Below are 19373 nucleotides of genomic sequence, written 5' to 3'. Positions count from 1 at the left end.
TTTGTAAACATCAATGATGTAGGTTAAAGGAAAGAACTTTAGGGGATATAATACCTGAATGATCTGTGACAGATGCTGAAACAGAAGGGGTGAGGGACAAGGAGTAGAGTACATTTAGACAAGAGGAGGGTATTTTGGGGAATCTCCACCTGACAGAGGCGCTGAGTTGGTCTGAAATGAGAGCATGGAGCGGTTTGAAAAAGAATGAGAGCCTTCACATGTTCACTGGATGAAGCAATGACAGTGGTACTTCACAAGGTTCAGTGATGGAAGTGTAAGGCTTTGTAAATATGAGTTTCAAGTGGAAAATGCTGTTTCAGTTATGGAGGCAGGATAACTTGAAAAGATCATGAGAGGTATAGATCGGGAAAATGAACAGAATCCTTTGCCCAGAGTAGGGGAATTGAGTACCAGAGGACATAGCTTTAAGGTGAGGGAGGAAGATTTAATAGGAACCTGAGCGGTAAAGTTTTTACATAAAGGGTGATTGGTATATGGTACAAGCTACTGGAGAAGGTAGTTGAGGCAGGTGATATCATAATGTTTAAGAGACATTTGGACAGATACATGGATAGTATAGGTTTAGAGGGTTACGGACCAAGCACAGGCAGGTGGGACTAGTGTAGATGGAGCATTTTGATCGGCATGAGCATTGACCTGTTTCCAAGCTGTATGACTATTATTCGATGACTATGAAAATAAGGCAGGGTTAAATCTCTCAATAACATTGAGACACTGGAGCCTTGCCTCTCTAACTTAATGATCTGAAGATTATCTTATTTCCAGCATCTGCAGTTCTTTATTAAACATTAAGATTATCTGAAATCAGCTAACTCAATGCACTCACTACAGACTAGATACCGTAATTGGATACTGTCCAACCTGCATCCCTTATCCAAACCATCGGATAGTCAGCCAAAATGTTCACTCTGAGCATTAGTGCTCCGTGTTAAATTATGATAAGTTGAGCAGCACTACAGTCTCAGACTCCCATTGTGTTTGCATTACTTAATCATGTCGGAAATATGCCTTAGCTTTAATTCCTTATGTCATTCAAAAGCCTTCAAATTCCCTCTCAACCAGGAGAGGAAAGTCTCTGTAGACACAAGGAACTGCAGATGCTGGTATCTTGAGTATAATATGGAAGGCTGGAGCAACTCAGCGGGTCAGGCTACATCACTGAAGGATATGGAAACTGAGGTTTCGGGTAGAGACCCTTCTTCAGACTCTGCAGAGTTGCTGCCTGGCCAGCTGAGTTACCCAAACAAACACTGTTCAACAGAGAAAAGGCTCTGCATGATCAATGTGCACAGTAAAAGTCTCAACCTGAAATGTCACCTGTCCCTGTTCTCCAGAGATGCTGCCTGACCTGCTGAGTTACTCCAGTCCTTTTGTGTACCAACCAGCATCTGAAGTTCATTGTTTCGGCACAGGAAGAGAAGCAGGCCTCTTGACCATGTGATTCTGTTCCAGCTTTTCGATAAATAAATGCTTTCCCATTTAATTAATCCTCCAGAGCTCCATTTCTATTGCTATGCTGGAAAACTTTTCAATCCTTTACAACTTCTCTACCTTTCAATAAGATTGTGGTTGATTTATTACCTTAGCGCCACTTCCCTCCACTTATGAATTAGTTGGTTTTGATTGATTTAATTGATTGAAAGATACAACATGGATACAGGCCCATCGGCCCACTGAATCCATGCCGACCATTGATCACCTGTTCACTCTGGTTCGTTGTTATCCTATTATCACATCCACTTCCTACACATTAGGGGCAATTTACAGAGGCCAAGTAACAGACAAACCCGCACGTCTTTGGGATGTGGAAGGAAAGCAGAGCACCCTGAGGAAACCCACATGGTCACAGTGCAAACTCCATAAACAGGCAGCAGCTCTACCAACTGCACCTGCTATGTTCAATTCAGTTTAGTTCAGTTCAGTTTAGTTTATTGTCACGTGTACCAAGGTACAGTGAAAAGCTTTTGTTGCGTGCTAACCAGTCAGTGGGAAGACAATACATGATTACAATCAAGTCATTCAGATTGTAGAGATACATGATAAGAGAATAACATTTAGTACAAAATAAAGCCAGTAAAGTCCAATCAAAGGTAGTCCAAGAGTCACCAATGAGGTAGATAGTAGCCCAGGACTGCCTTCTAGTTGCGGTAGGATGATTCAGTTGCCTGATAACAGCTGGAAAGAAACTGCCCCTGAATCTGGAGGTGTGCATTTTCACACCTGCACCTTTTGCCCGATGGGAGAGGGGAGAAGAGTAAGTGGCCAGTGTGTGACTCATCCTTGATTATGCTGCTGGCCTTGCCGAGGCAGCATGAGGTGTAAATGGAGTCAATGGAAGGATTGTTGGTTTGTGTAATGGTCTGGGTAGTGTCCACAATTCGCTACAATTTATTGCTGTCTTGGATGGAGCTGTTCCCAAACCAAGCTGTGATGCATCCTGATAAAATGCTTTCTATGGTGCATCTGTAGAAGTTGGTGAGAGTTATTGGGGACAAACCGAACTTACTAAGCCTTCTGAGAAAGTAGAAGCATTGGTGTGTTTGCTAGGTTGTTGCTTCAATATGGGTGGTCCAGGAGAAGTTGTTGTTGCTATTTACTGCCAGGAATTTAAAGTTTTCGACCATCTCTACTTTGGAACGGTCAAAAACATGTTCCCAATGTTGGGAGAGTCCAGAACCAGGGGCCACAGTTTAAGAATAAGGGGTAAGCCATTTAGAACGGAGACGAGGAAACACTTTTTCTCACAGAGAGTTGTGAGTCTGTGGAATTCTCTGCCTCCGAGGGCGGTGGAGGCCAGTTTTATGGATACTTTCAAGAGAGAGCTAGATAGGGCTCTTAAAGATAGCGGTCATGGGATATGGGAAGAAGGCAGGAACGAGCTACTGATTGTGGATGATCAGCCACGATCACATTGAATGGCGGTGCTGGATCGAAGGGCCGAATGGCCCACTCCTGCATCTATTGTCTATTGTCTATTGATATAAACAGGTACCCTTTACTTATATCTCATTTAATTAATTAAATACATATCCCACACTGGTCATTCCTTCTTCTCCCTGCTTGCATTTGGGCAAAAGGTACAGAAGCTTGAAAGCGCGCACCACCAGACTCTGGAACACCTTCTTCCTCTTTGTTATCAAGCTCCTGAATGGTCCTTCCATAAGCTAGGGTACTTCGGTTCACTGCTACTCCATTGCAGACATTGAACTTTTTCTTTGGATCTGATGTGCTAAAATGCTGAGAAATATGTTCTGCACTCTGTATCTTCCCCTTTGCTTTCACTACTGTACTTGAGTTTGACGACATAGTATTATGTATAGTATTATCTAATCTGATTGGACTGCATGCAAACCAAAGCTTTCGACTGTACCTTGGTACACGTGACAATAATAAACCTAAGTCTAAACATTGCAATCACCTGGGCAATCCACTCCTCCTCTGTGCTATGTACATTTTAAAACTAACCTGTTTTATCACTTTCCCAGAACTAGTGATGGGTATTCAACCTGAGGTCTTAACGTAGTTGCTCCTCTCGTAGATGATACCTGACCAGCTGAGTGTTCCAGATATTTTCTATTTCAATTCAATGCAAACTGGGGCATGTGCACCACTTTGCTTCCTGAAGTCAATCACTATCTCCTTTGTCTTGCTGACATTGAGAGAAATCATGTTGTCTCAACACCAGGACACGAGGTTCTCAATCTCCTCCTTGTATTCCGACTCATCGTTGTTTGATATCCGGCCCACAATGGTGGTGTCGTCTGAGGATTTGTAAATTGAGTTTGGTTTGTACATGGTTGCACAGTCGTGAGTGTACGAGGAGTAAAGAAGGGGGCTGAGAACACATCCTTGCAGAGCACCAGTGTTGAGGATTATCGGAGAGGATGATTTGTCCCTTATCCTCACTGAATGGGGTCTGTTGGTCAGGAAGTCGAGTCCTCTTTCATTTATTCCTATATGAGAATAAATGCTCTGGAGAATCTTTATATCTAAAAATCTATTGATTTTTCTGCTCTGCGCTAAAGGACAAGAAATAGAGATAATGTGTGGATAGCTTGATTGTTCCATTTTCCAGCCCAGGAGATACTTAAAACAAATACAAAATATCCCACAGTAAGTAAAGGACAGATATAAATTCAAGAATCACTCTTAGTCCAAATGGCATGGGTTACATTTTCTTACATCCAGGCTTAAAAATTATGTCCTGAGATCCAAGAATCAACACTAAAATTACAGAGTCCGCAACTTGGCAACCAGTTACACACATAATAATAATAATAATAATAATAATAATAATAATAATAATAATAATAATAATAATACATTTTATTTATTGGGCGCCTTTCAGACATCTCAAGGACCTTACATAGGTTAACAGGAAATATAAACATATAATCAGAATAAAATAAATAATAAAGACATCACAGAAACACAAATTAAAAACAGAATTCAGTCCAAAAACAAAAATCAAAAACACAATGAACACATAGAAAACTTTATCAAAATAAATAGTGTACCTTGCCTGAAATAATTTATTCTGTTGCTATGAAAGATTAATCTTTATAAATTAAATATTTGTTCTTTTGTTAACTTAAAATTTAAAGCATGTTCTACAACGGTGTCAGGCTTATCACTTCAATATGTTTTGTTTTACTGATGTTACGTGTATTGTAAGGAAGTTATTTTCTCATGCCTGTTATATTAATCCCACCATTTCATATCAGGGTATTAATAAAATAGTTGCAAGTGATGAAAAATATGAAAACTGATAATGTGTCTTCACCCAACAAGTTTAAACATCTGGTTTTTGCTTGTCTTGGAGGACTGAGCTTCATAAACTGGTTTTGTGTTGCAAAACAAGACTGGAACAATGGATTTGTTAACTGTGTCTGAAATAAGCAATTTTTGTTCATTCAGCGCCACAAATTAGTTTTTCATTGCAGCTGTTGAAAGGCAGAGATTGAGATCAAAGTACAGCGGTAGAGTACAACATTAAAACAAATGCAGCATAAAGCAAAGCAGAGATTAAGAGAAATAAAAATGAAAATAAAATACAGGAAGATAAATTATAATTGAAACAGTGACATCAAGCGAATGTAAATGTATTAAACAAACAAGAGCCTTTATAGCTTTACATACAAGCATCACATTTCTTTATATTGTTTAATTAAATTCATATGCCTCACTCTCATGGATGTTGGCTTTATATGGAGATAAATGAAAAGTAAGATAGTAAAAAGTGAAACTTAGTGCTGGCAGGAAAAATGAACAGTTGAAAGGCAGATGCTGAAAGCACTGTAAGCAAGAAATATATTGCAATATTAAATTCCAGTACTGGGAGTATATTTATCTTTTGTAGATTGAAATTATAAGGGACCAATTAAGATATTAGATTATATGGCTCTGAGATGTTCTGTCATTTTCTCACGGTGTTTCCCCTTTGCTCTTGAAGATGCTGCGCTATGTTATGATGGAACTCCCCCTGCAGTAACTGTCCCACTACTTTTGCAAATTAGATAACTATGCTAGCCCATGCATTGAAAGTCAGCAGGTCATCCTACCAAGGGGACATCATTATTGAGTTCATCCCCAGTAGGAATTAATGGATAGTCCAACAGAATTCCCAACTGACTGACCATCAACATAAGTTACATCAAGGCTGTGTTCTTTATCCCCTACTCTACTCTCTTCACACCCATAACCATGTGGCTAAGCATAGGCATCAACATATTTGCCTACGACACCTCTGCTGTTGGCCAAAACATGGCAGGTGACGTTAGCATACAGGAGAGAGATAGAACGCTGAATGCGTGTTTCTGCAAGAGCAATTCTCTATGCATCCACAACCATGTGCTAAACATAACTCCAAAAGCTTCAATAAATATGCCTACACCTCTGCTGTTAGCTAAAACATGGGTGGTAATGATTAAGAGTTTGTTTAAGAAAGAACTACAGATGCTGGAAAAAGCAAAGGTATACAAAAGTGCCAGAGAAACTCAGCACTATACAAAAAATGCTGGAGAACATCAGCGAGTGAGGCAGCATCTATGGAGAGAAGGAATTGGCGACCTTTCGGATCGAGACCCTTCTTCAGACCAAATGAAACAGGAGAGAGATAGACCACTGATTGAGCAATCTCTTGCTCAATGTCAACAAACCAGGGAACTAATAGCAGACTTCTGAAAGGGGAAGTCGGTTATCTCAATGCCAGTTTTCATTGGTGGGTTGGTGGTGGAAGGAGTTAACTGCTGTAAATTAATGGGTGTTCACATCTTGGATTACCTCACCTGGGTCCAATACGTAGATGAAATCACAAAGAAAATGTACTCGAGCCCCTCTACTTTCTGAGAAGTTTAGAGATTTCGCAAATCACTGAATACTTTATCAGACGTCTACAGATGCATTGTAGAAATTATTCTGACTGTTTTCCAACATCATGACCTAATACGACAGTTCCAATACACAGAATGCAGGAGATTGTAGAGAATGGTTGACTATTCCCAACCCATCATCAGCGCAGACCTCCACAACAGCAAAACCGCAGAATTTATCATGAAGGATCCCCAGCAAACAAACCATCCCCTTTTCTTGCTGCTACCATCGGATAGGAGGTACAGAAGCCTAAAGTCCCACACCACCAGGTTCAGGAACAACTACTCTCCTCTAACCATTAGGCTCTTGAACAGACCTGCACAACCCTAATTCTACCTTGTAAACAGAACACTATGGACCTGTCGTATCTCTAATTTGAAATGTACTATTTGCAACATCTTAAAAGATGAAAAGTATCTGCATAGCACTATTAACTCAAAAAGATTTCACCTAGCATGATCTTGCACTACAAAAGATTGTGTTTTGATTTAGTTTAAAGATATAGCGTGCATAGCACTATCATGCCGACCAGTGCTCCCTCACAAAAAGATTTCACATACTAGAACAATTTGATACCCCACCTCTATAAACTACATTTGGATGACTTACTAATGTAGCCAGAATTGCTTTGAATCTTGGAAATAGGCAACGTTTCGGGCGAAACCCTTCTTCTAACGGTTTAGGTTGACGTAGTTTCCAGGAGATATTCCCTAGAACATTGTGGAAGTTAACAATAGCCCTATGACAGAAATATTTCCATTAGAAACGGGAGTCGAGGATTGGCGTACTGCGCATGTTGTTCCAGTAAAAAGGGTTCTAAGAGTAAACCTGCAATTATAGACCTGTTAGTTTTGATGCAAATTAATGGAAAAGATACTTACACATAGGGTCTAGGAACAGTCAACAATTTACTGGAAATTTTACCATCTTCCAGTTAGCCTGGATATAACTTTAGTAACAAGGTTCCTCATGGAAGGTTGGTTGGAGTGACTAAAATGGAACTAATGTAGCCAGAATTGCTGTAGAACTCAACGGGTGCGGCAGCACATCAATAGGATAGCCAACTTATAGGAAGTTAAATGGGAGAGAAGCCAGGGGTGTAATGGTGGATAATTTAAGAGGTTGGAGGCAGGTGACTAGTGGGGTGCCTCAGGGAAGGAATGAAGACATTTGGAAAATGGGCTGAAAGAGATAAATGTGAGGTGGTACCTTGGCAGGACAAATCAAAATAGGATGTGAACATGGTAAACATTTCCTTGAAGGTGGAATCTCCGAAAACCCTTTATTCAGACATTGAGTAGAAGCTGAATGTTAAAAGTACAAGGCATTTTGGCCCAAATCTGGAAACAATTTTGCCTATAGGAAGGATGTCCTTACAGAGGAGCTCCACTAGATGCCTGGGTTTCAACAACTAAGTTACCGCGATAGGTTGAACAAGTTAGGTCTTTATTCTCTGGAGCGCAGAAGGTTACGGGGGGACTTGATAGCGGTCTTTAAAATGATGAGAGGGAGATACAGGATTGGTGTGGACAAGCTTTTCCCTTTGAGAATAGGGAAGTTTCAAACAAGAGCATGATCAGAATTAAGGGACAGAAGTTTAGGGGTAATATGAGGGGGAACTTCTTTGCAGAACGGTGTGGAATGAGCTCCCAAATAACATTTAAAATAAATGGATAGGCATATGGATGAGAAGGGAATTTTGTAGTCTTTTTGTTCGGCGTTTGTGCCGAGATCTTTTGCTGTTTTCATTGTTTTGGTTATTTATCGAAACCCGTTGAGTTTTAATTTTTGTCCACCTTGTCCAGCATCTGCAGTGTAAATTTATTTTGTGCAGTCTTTTTCTTTTCATTGTTTTGTAGAAATTAAGTGTGTCGTGTAATTTATGAGTAATTTATGCGTTTGTGTGTTGTATGAGTTTATGTGCTAACATACTGCTCAGTTGTACCGGTATCTCACCGTACTTTGCCCATGACAATAAACTGGACTTGACTTGATTTTATTTCTCTAAACCTGTATCTCTGAGGCCAGTAGGAGTGCAATACTTGTTAAGCTAGAAAGAGATCAGCTTCAGTTTAGTTTATTATCACGGGTACCAAGGTACAGTGAAAACCAGTCAGCAGAAAGACAATACATGATTACAATCAATCCATTTACAGTGTATATATACAAAATAATGGAAATGTTGTTGTAGGAATAGAGATTTAAGAGTGTGGAGCGATTGTAATATGTTTGTAGATCTGCTTCTGTGGCTAGCATGCAAATAGTCGCCTGTATTGGGCGCCATCTTGCTGCTGAGGGAATGGGAAACATATCTGGCATTATCTGATCTAGATGGCTTCATGCTACATTAGGCTTTTCATACTGGGATATTCGGTGACCTTTGGAAACAAATATTACACTGATGATATTCATTATTTTTTTTGGTCCAGCTCTAACTGTCATTATATTTATAATCATGTTCCACACTCAAGGAGATATCTTGTTATGCTAGTTTTTAATGCCAATAAAATTCTGCAGTTGACGAATACAGACTGGATTCTAAAGTGTGAGAGCTTCATCTAAACATAATTTTACAGAATTTCATGGTTGTAAAAAGATATTAAAATAGTTTCACTTTATTTATTTATTCCAGCTGGGGCTGACTGTAAAGCTATACAGACATTATGGGGCCGCATTGAAAGTGCTTCACATTTACTAATGAGTCTATTGGCTAATTTACTAATGGCAACCATTCAGCAGCAGTAATTTTTCATGAAGATAAAATTATAGCACATGAAACAAAATATTATTTATTTTTCTTCAACCTCAACTGCTTCTTTTTTCTCTGTTATATATTTAAGATGGAATTAAGTGTTAGAATAAAAAAAAGAATGTCATTCTTCAGTTCAATACTCAAGAATTTATTACCTGGAGTGTAGGAAACTGAGGGGTGATCTTAAAGAGAATTAGAGTTTAGAGTTTTGTGATACAACAAGGAAACAGGCCATTCGGCCCACCGAATCCACTCAGACCATCGAACACGTGTTTGCAATAGTTCTATGTTTCACATGCACTTCCTACACACTTGGGACAATTTACAGAGGCCCATTAACCGACAAACCAGCTCATCTTTGGGATGAGGGAGGAAACTGGAGCATCCTGCTTCTTCTTCTTCTTGCGTATTGCTTGCACAGCCTAAATTTGTAGGACAACGTTCTATTTGATCTTATTTAATTGTGCACACCATGTTGATTGCTTTCATCGAAACAGGGCGGTACACGTGAAGGTTGCAATCTTCCACCCCAAGCATCGGGAGTAAACTCACATGGTCACAGGAAAAATATGCAAACTCCACATGGACAGCAACCAAGGTCAGGATCGAACCCAAGACTCTGGTGCTGTGAAGCTGCAGCTCTACCACCTGCAGAACTGTACCGACACTTGTGTAAAATCATGAGGGGAATAGATAGGTGAATGCACACAGACTCTCTCGCAGAGTTGGATTAAGAGGGATTCAAGGGATATGGGGAGAAAGCAGGAATTGGATTCTGATTAAGGATGATCAGCCATGATCATATTGAATGATGGTGCTGGCTCAAAGGGCCGAATGGCCTACTCCTGCACCTATTTTCTATGTTTCTAAGATCTAGAGGGCAAAGGTTTTAGGTGAGAGGGGAAAGATTTAATGGGAACCTGAGAGACAATTTTTTCACACAGAGGATGGTACATAATTGGAATGAGTTGCCAGGAGAGGCAGTACAATACAATATATAAACAAATATTTGGATAGGTACATGGATAGGGAAGGTTTGGAAGGACAAGGGTCCAATGGGGTTAAAAGGGACAAGCTTAAATGGGCATCTTGGTTGGCATCGACAAGTTGGGCTGAAGAGCCTGTTTCCATGCTATGGCTGATTTTAAATGAAATGAAATTAATTATAGTCACAAGGGAATGAAGTTTGATTTTATAATGTTTGAGAAGTTGTAACGCATCCAGATCCATGCAGAATATCTAAAGGCATCGGCAACATACACCTTCATGGCTTTTGAATCGAATCACCATACTAAAGGAACATTTTCTGGTTCCCCAATCAATTTGGTTAAAGGATGGTAATGGGAATGTGCATGGCTGAAATTTGCTTGCAATTTCTGAAAGAATGATAGGAGCATGAGGATCACCTCAGCTGAGTTTTGTTCATGGTTCCAAGTTGGAAGTACAAGGGTGGCATAGCGGTGCAGCTGGTAGAGCTGCTGCCTCACAGCACCAGAGACCCAGGCTTGATCCTGACCTTGGGTGTTGTCTGTGTGGAGTTTGCACGTTCTACCTATCACATGGGATCCTCTGGGTGCTCCGATTTCCTCACACATTCCACATAGTGCAGGTCTGTAGTTTACTTAGTCTCTGTAAAAGTGGGACAACGTTGAACTAGAGTGAATGGATGATTGATAGCTGGCACGGGCTCAGTGGGCCGAAGGGCCTGTTTCCTTGCTGAATCTCTGAACGAAACTATCCAGCATGCAACCATTTGCAATAAATTCAAATGCTGGACATCTGTTCACTTTCTATGAAATGTGAATTCTCATGGAGTCCATGAGGCTGGTCTTGCTGCAGCTCCACAGCATTTTCACTGGGGAAGCTGCCACTTGCTCCAGGCCAGACCTGAGATCCCATTGATTTGATCCCCATTGATTTCAATGGGAACTACCGAATAACTGTAAAGAGGACATAGGGAAAAATAAATTACTTCTTAACTATCATTTTACTTCGGTTTAACACAAATTATGTGATTTAATTAACTTATTTTTAATGTAATACACTTTTTGAAATATTTATTTCCTTGGTTTAATTTTGCATGGCTCTAAGACCTTTGAAAGACCATGTGTGTGTCTGTGTGTGTGTCTGTGTTTGTGTGTATGCGTGCCTGTGTATGCGCGCCTTTGTGTGTGTGCATGCGTGTGTGTGTGTGTGTGTGTGTGTGTGCGTGTATGTGCGTGCGTGTGTGTGTGCGTGTATGTGTGTGTGTGTGTGTGTGTGCGTGCGTGTGTGTGTGCGTGTGTGTGCGTGTGCGTGTGCGTGTGTGGTAGGGGTGGCGAGGTGGAGTATGATGTCCCCTGGTCAGTGTAGCCTGAATCGCAATCACAACTCAGGCTACACAGGTGACACCACACTGGTCTCCAGCTAGTGTGGCGTCAGAGATGAGGCCGTGCTAGGCTGTGTCCACAGTTTATTCCAGAATGTCGGTGTTTTCCAGCAGCCAGGCATTGTTTGTGGTGCTGATCGTAGGCTTCCTCTGGCCTGTCTGCCGGTGATGGGGATCAGAGCGGCCCTAAGGGAGGACGTGTCATCACATTTCTCCCATCTCCTGGCCTTAGCAACAATCCCGAGGTTTATAAATTACCAGACCAGAGGGTGGGAGATCGGGAGAGGTCCAGAACAATGCTACAGTCCAGAACGATGTTGAGCAGTCTTCTAGAGAGAGGAACCAGCGTGCTATTCTGGAATTAGTGTCCTTTGCCATCCTTTGCAGGGAGCGTGGTCCGTGACAAGTGTAAACTCTTGCCTGGCTAGATAGTACCATATCTCCTGTAGGGCCCATTTAATGGCAAGGGCCTCTCGTTCTCTCCACAACAGTGCACCCCGTCTCAGCCGACGGTAACTTCAAACTGACGAAAAACACTGAGTGTTCCAGTGCTCCATCAGAGGCCTGAGAGAGGACGGCACACAGCCCTGTCTTCGAGGCATCTGTCTGCACAATAAAAGGCCTGATAAAGTCAGGATTGCACAGCTTCTGCTCGGCCGCAAACCACCCTTCCTTCCCTTCTTGTTCAAAATAATTGAAGAGAGGGTTAATTTGTGAGGGGTGACACACCTTCAGTGTTGGCCTCTTGCTTATTCTCAGCCAGGTACACAGGATGTGGATGAGGCTCCCGGTTCTCCTTGCATCTTCTCCAAGAAGAAGCCTCCCGATGGCTGGTGAACAGGTCCTCTAACGTTGCGCAGTCAAGTCCAACGAGGAGTGTGAGCATGAGTCCTTTATCCACCCCTGCAGTGAGCGGCCAGCTGTGCTGCTTGGTGGCAATAGATAAACAGGCAGCTGGAACTTGCCATACATCACCATACACGCATGCCAGAGGTAGAGTCTCAGGTAGCTGTTGGCCTACATGTAACAGTTCTGGCTGGGCCAGAGTAATGTGGCAACCCGAATCGTATAAAGCTGACACAGATTGGCCGTTAATATAGACGGTAAACATTTGGGGTGATTATCCTTTGTTCTGGTCCCCATGGATGGTACAGCTAGTCAGCCATAGTTAGATCTGTACCGAGGGGAGTCCCGCGTCTCTTGGCATGGGCAATGATCCTGGTAAAATCCGGGAGCCCTGGCTCATGCCATTCCTTCCTGCCTGCCTGCCTGCTGGTCGAGGGGTTGGGGCCCTGCTTCCCTCCAGGGTTCAGTCGGGTGCCTGAGCACCATGGCTCGTATGGCCTGGGCTCGCTCGCACTGTCAACGATTTCCTTGTGTGTCCGTGGGGCTTGTAATGCCATTGCGCACTGGTCCCCAGCCAGCATGCTCCTTAGATAATGATCCATCTCCAGACAATCCACAACGTCCTCCGAGGTATGTCAGTGGGGCTGTAGCCAGTGGGTGGTGAGCCTACTTAGCTGGGCCAGCTCAGATCGGGGAGATTTGTTGGGGTGGTACACCTAGTCATGAATTGCTGTGCCACAACCATAGGGGAGAGGCCATGGCGATGCAGTACCTCCGTCTTGATCGTGTCGAAGTCTGTAACTGGGTAACAAAAATTACTACTGGGCTTCAATACTCAGGTACAAAGCCACGACATGCATCCAACTCTGCCGCTCCCATCCTTCTCTCTCAGCAGTTTAGGCATATGTGTAAAAGTATGCTTCTATATCATCCTGGTGCATCAGTTTGGTGAGAATGCTCCCACCTGCATCCCTCGGGCTTGTGCCTTCACTGACACAAAGCACCAGTGGTTTTATAACCCAAACAAAGTTGTAGATCAACTCTAGGGCCACCCGCTGTTATTCTAGGAAGACTTGCTGTTGTTCGATGTCGCTCTGAAATAAATGCCGGATCAGTCCCTCCATTGTGTGAATGGCCAGTGCAGTTATGCTACATTCTCCACCAGTGTGGCATTGAGGATGAGGCCGGGCTTGGCTGTGACCACTGTTCACTCCAGAGTGCCAGTGTTTTCCAGCAGCCTAGCATCGTCTGCGTTGCTGATCGTAGGCTTCCTCTGGCCTATCAGCTGGTGGTGCTGATCAGAGCGGCCTTAAGGGAGGACGTGTCATCACACTAGATAGACTCTCAGTCGACACAAGTAAAGGTAAGTCAAGTTGGCCCAAGTATACCCAATCAACATTGTCCAGAATGGATTCTGCAAATGGGTGCACAACAACCAGAATAGGACTATCTTTAATCAGACTTTACTGGACTTTATCTCGCATGTGACAATAAACAAAACAAAACTAAACTAAATTAAATTAAGCTAAGCTAAAATCAATGTAGTGTGAACAAGCCAAACCTACCTTGAATTTAGTGATTCCTCTCTGCCGGGATTGTAGTAGCCGATGGACATGTTATAACTTGGATTTTTTTTACAGATGGGAGGAAGAAACCAACTGAAACAATGAAGAAATCATGGTCGGTGTTAGCCGCAGAAGTGGGAAGCATGCTCCTGAATTCAGTACTGAAAGTGTTTTGATGATTCCATCCTGTCAGGAAAATAAAATATATTTATGTACAAGTGATGTGTCCACTCTCACAATCTGCTGCTCTGTCCACTGCTGCACCTCACTGCTTTGCTGCATTGCTGTCCTCATATCCTGGGCCTGGACGATTCCTCTCACCCGTCCTGATATGTTGGCTCTGGAAAGATGCAGAGAAAATTCACCAGGACGTTTCCTGGGATTGAGGTTTTCAGTTGTGAAAAGAGATTGGATAGGCTTGACTTGCATTCCTGGGAGCTGAGGAGGCTGAGGGGAGATCTGAATGAGATGTACAAAATTATAAGAGACATTGTCAGGGCAGATAGACCTCCTCCCATGGTGGAGGTGTCTATGACCCAGAGGACATTGCTTTAAGGTGAGGAGTAATATTTTTGGAGAGAAACTAACGGAGATTTTTTTCACCAGAGAGTGGTTGGAATTGGGGTACATTGGCCCCAGATTGGGAATACCTGCTGCCCCAGAGTTTTTCACATTCTGAAGGTATCCTTCCTGCTGAGGTATATACATATATAGATATTTTTCACATTATGATGAGGTCACACACACACCATATATATATATATAACATATATATATATATATATATATATATATATATATATATACACATATATATATATATATATATATATATATACACACATATATATATATATAATACACACACATATATATATGAATCCTCTTGCGATAACATATATATATATATATATATGTGAATCCTCTTGCGATAACCCATTTCCAGAAATCAGTCTAATTAATCTAATAAACGTATAGTCCCACATTGGCATGTAGATAGGAGATTGAAATTGTACACAGTACTCCAGTTATATAACTGAGCATGGAACTTCACAGCAAGACAGAGAAACACAGCTAGTTCTCTTTGGCTATTGCCTTTAATAACTGGAAACAACCAGACATGACAGGGAATACTCAAGGAAAAAAAGTAAGACTGTGAATTAAATATTGCAAGCTATAATGTGTTTGGAGAATAGAAGGAAAAGATGTGTAGCATATCAGTTAGTGATAACATAATGGCTTTAAAAAAACAGCAATAAGGAAGACAGAATGAATTCAGCCATAAGGAACACAGCCATAAGGAAGACAAGAATGAATTCCTTATAAATAAAGTTAAGGATTAATCACACCAATAGCCAATATCAAAAAACACCTAAAATGGAGGGACTGTGGGGGAATTAAATTTGCAGACAAATTAGGGAAATTAGTGAAAATAACAGTATGAGATCAGAGGTAGTTTTCTGTACACCAGCGTTAATTTGACAGGAGCAATAGTTAAGGGGAATGAAGTAACTGAGGTCCTACAATGTGTGCAGGACTCCTTGATAACAATATGTAAAAATCCCAATAAGGAAGCATTTGTTATTGGATCTGGCAAAGGTGAACGGATCAAACCAGATCAGAGAAGGGAAGCACCTGGGCCACAATGATAACTGTAATGTAACATGTTTTAAGTTGATAACAGTGAAGAACCAAAGGAGTCAATAGATTGGGAAAAAAAGCTGATTTTGTGGGCTGCAAATAGAACTTGCAAAATAAACTGAGCAACGAGTCGGAAGGACTGCAGACAAAATCTGCAGGAAGGAACTGCAGATGCTGATTTAAACTGATGATAGACACAAAATGCTGGAGTAACTCAACAGGACAGGCAGCATCTCTGGAGAGAAGGAATGGATGATGTTTCCGGTCGGTCAAGACCCTCAGACAGCAGCAAAGCAATGATATTGGCAATGGGAAATGTTTAGACAAAGTGCAGAGCCAACATTGCATTAAAGCAAAAAACAATGTAAACACGCATGATACTCCATGAATGAATAAAGACAAAAGAGAACGAAGTAAAGCACCAGGAATACGTTAAATACTTGGGATCTAAGGAGAGCACTATGATAAAGAATGTGAAGGAAAGAATAAGATTCACTAAAACATTTAAGATGGCAAAAAGGACAATGAAATTATATTATCACAGAACATAAAACAAAATAGTATAATGTTTTACATTCACATCTAAACAAAAGTAAGGCCAAGGTAGTAATTGGACCATTAAGGGAGAGGCAGGACAATACTGCAGCTAATGACAGGAAGATGACAGAAATATTAAATGACCATGTCATAAAGATGAAATAAAGATATAATATTTACCAAGGAGATAGAATAGGTGTTCATGATGCTGGATAATAGTGAGATAAATAATAAAATGTACATTCAGAATAGAGAGAGGGGATGCGTTAAATAAACAACTAAAATTGTAAAAGCACGTAACCTGGTCTAGATAGATTGCATTCAAGGAAAGATTGATAAGATAACAGAGGTGTAACAAGACATAGTTAATAATTTATTAAAAATTACTTAAGTACTGTAGCTGTATTCACGAAGGATCAATGCTGAGATAATGCTGTCCAGGATTTACACTGAGGATTTAGATATTGACATCAGAAATACAATTTCTACATTTGTGGATATCACCAAATTGGTGAATTGGTCAACAGTCTATCCAAACGTTTTGACAGTCCGGAGTCGCCTTCCAGAGGGAATTGCTTCAAAGAGTTTGTGGCCTGGATGAGAGGGGTCAGAAATGATCTTACCCACTCGCTTCCTGGCCCTTGCAGTGTACCGTTCGTCGATGGGGGGGGAAGGTTGGATCCAACAATCTTCTCGTCTGATCGAACAATGCGCTGCAGCCTCCGGATGTCTTGCTTGGTGGCTGAGTCAAACCAGACCATGATGGAGAAGGTGAGGACAGACTCCATGATGGCAGTATAAAACTGGACCATCATTGCCTGTGGCAGATGTGTTTTCTCAGCTGCCACAGGAAGTACACCCTCTGTTGAGCCTTTTTGATGGTGGACTCGATGGTGGCCTCCATTTAAGGTCCCTGGAGATGATGGTTCCAAGGAACTTAAATGACTCTACAGATGTGACTGTGGTGTTGTTGATGGTGAGTGGGGGGAGGGTAGAGGGAGCTGTTATGCCAAACCCTTATCACACCTGGTAAGAATGCAGTTCTGGTTGCTATGTTATAAAAAAGGTTTTAAGATGTACTGGAGAGGTTGCATAGAAGACTTACAAGGATGATCCAGAAATTTAAGGGCTTAACTGGAATAGTGTATGATCTGTGTATGTTAAGAGTCTACTATGATATATAATGATATGGCTGTTAGTGAATGCACCAGAGATGAACAAAAGATATGGACTTGGCAAAGGTTATAATCCCAGATTAATAAAAAGTACTTTGCACTGAATCAAAGTGTTTGGAGGAGAAACAAATCATTGCTGTATCCACAATTAGGATCTGTGTATTGATCTATGTACCACTGTTTGTAGCACATTAGTACCTGCACTAATGTAAAGCACTTTGGTCAACGAGAATTGTTTTTAAATGTGCTGTAGAAATAAAATTGACTTGACTTGACTTAACTATCAGGCTGGAATATAAAGGTTACAACTCTTCTTAGGACAAGATGGCTAACATATTTCACATCTTCAAAATTACGAATTATTAACAGAGTACATATTGAAAGAATTTATCATGTGGGGATGGACATAACTAGCGTCAGTTAATGGAAAATAATCAGCAAAAAAACCAAAGGTAACTTGGAGGAAACATTGTTACCCAAAGAGTAGTGAGGGTGTGGAAACTGCTACTACACAAAGAAAGGTTGAAGTGAATAGCATAGATGGATTTACTGGATGGCTGGAGAAAAAGAAAGTGCGACACTGATAGATTTAACTGTGAAAAGATGGGAGGAGGTCGTGGAGCAAATATCTTGGCATTAACAAGTTGGGATGAATGGCCTAAATAGGTATCTGATGTCCTATGTGCTCCTATGTAGTTACAGATGAGGAGATGATGAAGAGAAATGGGATATCCGAATGATAAATATAGCCATATCTTGCAGCTCTATGGTGATAAAATTAAATATAATCCAGCCACATTACATACAACACTCACACAACACAGACTGGAAGTCAGCAGTGAATGAAAAATGATCATATGCATAATGGAAATTTGAAACAATCCAATTACGGCAATTTTGATTTTTTTTTTCTACTTTTGATTGTTTATAAGAGGCTACATATTACACAAACATACTTTCATTCCTCATCTCATGACTTATTTGGCATTGTTGCAACTATCAAGCCATTTATTACCTGCTCCACACTTTTGGAACATAGGATATTGGAAGTTATGGTTTCTGATCCTGGATAAAAACTGCTTTTTTTAAATCATGACCCAATTTTTACACGGTTTGTTAAGCCAGATTGTTGCAAGTATATTATCATTGGCTGCTATTTTTACATTACTGTTTATGCATTCATCACACTTACCACTTAGAAATGCCACCAGGTGACAATTTTAATTGATCTGGTAAATATACAGTCAGCATAGTTTTCCCTCCCAACAATATGCAAATACCATTAAAGTTTGGAATCTTGGATAGTTAGGAATTAATAATAAGGTCATAAAACAAAAGCAAAACCATATAAGTATTATCTGAAATCCACAATCACCTTACAAGTTTTCATTTTGGGTTGTTCCCTGTGCATTTGATTGTCAGTGCTACTGATTGCTAAATCTTAGACTTGAACTGACATTGATCATCATTTTCAAACGACTATTGTTACATTATTACTGCAAAATATTACCATTGGCATGAATGGAGGAGAAACATAGAGACATTAATTTTGCAAATCCAAAGCAGAATTTTAAGTGAATTAAGAGTCTACTATGATATATAATGATATATGATTATTATTTAGAATAGCTGTTAGTGAATGCACCAGAGATGGACAAAAGATATGGATTTGGCAAAGGTTATAACCCCAGAATAATAAAAAAGTACTTTGCACTGAATCAAAGTGTTTGGAGGAGAAACAAATCATTGCTATATCCGCAATTAAGATATGAAATGGGAACTGAAAATAATTTAATTGAAAATAACTGATAAAGAAATGTTGCATTGCAATCTCTTGAGCCTGACAACCACTGAAATTACTCCTGCAGCACTGGCATGATTGTACAGGGTACTTGCTTGAAACAGAAATAAAATATCTTCAGTACTCAAATCAGGAATACAGATATTACTCTCTTCAAAAGGATCACAAAATGGGCTGAGCACATTCCGTTTAGTTGTTCCAAGCCTTCAACAGCCTAAGCCTATGTGACTTAACCTGATAACTAGTGACAAACATTAAATACAATAACTATTTACTGAGTGGATCAGGAAAGCAG

Source organism: Leucoraja erinacea, chromosome 3, assembly GCF_028641065.1.
Source record: "Leucoraja erinacea ecotype New England chromosome 3, Leri_hhj_1, whole genome shotgun sequence".
Taxonomy (NCBI): Eukaryota; Metazoa; Chordata; class Chondrichthyes; order Rajiformes; family Rajidae; genus Leucoraja; species Leucoraja erinaceus.
Note: the sequence above shows the minus strand (reverse complement) of the source record.